Genomic DNA, 2,235 nt, shown 5'->3' with positions numbered 1-2,235 from the left:
GAGAGAGAGAGAGAGAGAGAGAGAGGAGAGAGAGAGAGAAATGGAGGAAGAGATGGAGAAAGAAGGAACTAGCTAATGTCATCTTGATAACTCACATTTTTGTAATGTTATAAGGTTTACAAACCATTTTCCTTACAGAAACTCCACGATGTAGGTAGTATACATTATTTATTTTTTGGTCTACACTTTGATTTCATTGGTGGGGAAAACTCCTAAAGAGGATATTTTTTTCACTCAATTCAGATTAGCAACTATTCTGCCATTTAAAGTAAATGAAGAGGGAACAAGAAGAATGATCAAGGAAACGATGGATGGTGGTAGATGGAAGTAAAGAAGGGAGAAAAAGGGAGAGAAAGAAGATAGTAAGACAGCATCTAACTGCTGTCATTGAATTAAAGCTACCAATTCTAAATACAGATTTTTTTTAGTATTTTTAATTAAATTTCTGTACGAAGAAATAAATTAAACCTTAACCATTGTAAACAACATATTTACACCAATGTACATCCTAGAATTCTGATGAAAGCAAAGATACATGAGAATGTTCTATTCTTCCTCTGTACATCCATCATCTTCTGTGGGATCAGGTTGCAAAGGAAGAGATTTTCTTTTAGGTTTTCCTAGGCCACTATTTCCTGCCTCTGCTTCATCAGGAATTTGATTCTCTTTTTTCTTCAATTCTTTTTTGCCATGTGGGTGTTGGCCGTACGTACACATACTGGGTTTCCACGTGCATACTTACTTTCAACTTTCCTGGACGGAGGTGAAGGAGAGGCCTTGGGGAAGCTGGAGTGACCCAGAGCCTCCCGGGGTGCTTGAGCCGACACCACTTTGCGGTAGGAGCCTAGCATGCAGTCGGCCTTAGTCCGAACCATGACCAAAGCAGGAGTGGATGACGAAACGACAGGGATAAGGATGAGGCCGGTGGACAGAGGTAGAATCTTTCCAAGAACCATGCAGTTGGAAAGCCACCAAAGCCACCAATTCTAGAGAAACTGAAGCTGGAGGTACTGAAAGAATTAGAGGCTATGAAGGCAGCACTTTTTTCAGTGATCTCTGAAAAATCATGCAGGACAGGGAAGCTGCTGAGCACAACCAAAATGTTCCAATTTTCAAAAAAAGAAAAAAGGTAGATTCTTCAAATGATAGACTAATCAGCTTGAATTTGTTTCCTAGGAAAATTCTAGAAAGCATTGTTAAAGGAATGGTTTGTGAGTACGTACAAAGGGAAGGGAGATCCCCAAGAGCCAACGTGAATCATTGGGAACAGATTATTCCAGACTAACCTCATGGTTTTTTGTTTGTTTGTTTTGACATGGTAACTATACAGATAAATCAGGGGAATGCCTTAGACCTAGTATATCCAGATTTCAGCAAGGCATTTGACAAAATCATTCCTGAGTAAGATGGAAAGGCCTGGAGTAGTTGATAGTGTAGCTAGGTAGATTAAAAACTGATTGAATAGATTAGACCTAAAGAGAAGTGATTAATGAATCAATGTGACCATGGCCTGTGGTATATAGTAGAGTACTCAAGGGATCTGACCTTTACCCTGTGTTGTTAGACACTTTTATCAATAGCTGGAAGAAGAGCATAAATGAATGTTTATCAGATTTATGGTTGAGACAAAGCTAGAAGAGATAGTTAAAACATTAGATAATAGAATCATGATCCAAAAAAAAATCTTAATTAGAGGGTTGAGCCATATTTAATCAGATAGAGATTTAATTTAATAGAGATAAATGTGATATTCTACACTTGAGGGGTTTTTTTTAATCACCTCTATAAGTACAGGGTGGGAGATATATAGCTAGGCAACAATTTGAGTAAAAAAGATCTAGGGGTTTTAATGGGCCACAAGCTCAATATGAATAAACAGTATGGCGGGGCAACCAAAAATAGCTAATGTTAGCTAATGTCATCTTGACAGCTCACATTTTTGTAGTGGTATATTGTTTTCAAAGCATTTCCCTCACAGCAATCCCATTATGTACACATTTATTTTTCAGTCTAAACCTGTGATTTCATTGGTGGGGGAAACTGATAAAGAAGATATTTTCTTACCTAGTTCAGATTGGCAACTATTCTGCCATTTATAGTCTTTTGAAGTTGCTGGGAGGTAAATGAGAGGCAAATGACTTGCCTCATACAGGCTCATGCAGCCAGTATATGTCAGAGCTGAGATTTGAACCCAAGTCTTTCTGACTCCAAGATTGATTCTCTATGGCATATTAC

General features: G+C 38.1%; 1 pseudogene; it reads right to left on the bottom strand.

The window, feature by feature from the left end:
• Nucleotides 1-514: 514 nt before the first annotated feature.
• Nucleotides 515-875, bottom strand: LOC110192830 (PCNA-associated factor pseudogene; annotated as a pseudogene).
• Nucleotides 876-2,235: the final 1,360 nt, after the last annotated feature.

The sequence above is a fragment of the Phascolarctos cinereus genome, unplaced genomic scaffold (genome assembly GCF_003287225.1).
Source record: "Phascolarctos cinereus isolate Bilbo 61053 unplaced genomic scaffold, phaCin_HiC Scaffold_2;HRSCAF=192, whole genome shotgun sequence".
Classification (NCBI taxonomy): domain Eukaryota; kingdom Metazoa; phylum Chordata; class Mammalia; order Diprotodontia; family Phascolarctidae; genus Phascolarctos; species Phascolarctos cinereus.
Note: the sequence above shows the minus strand (reverse complement) of the source record. Positions and strands in the feature narration are given on the sequence as shown.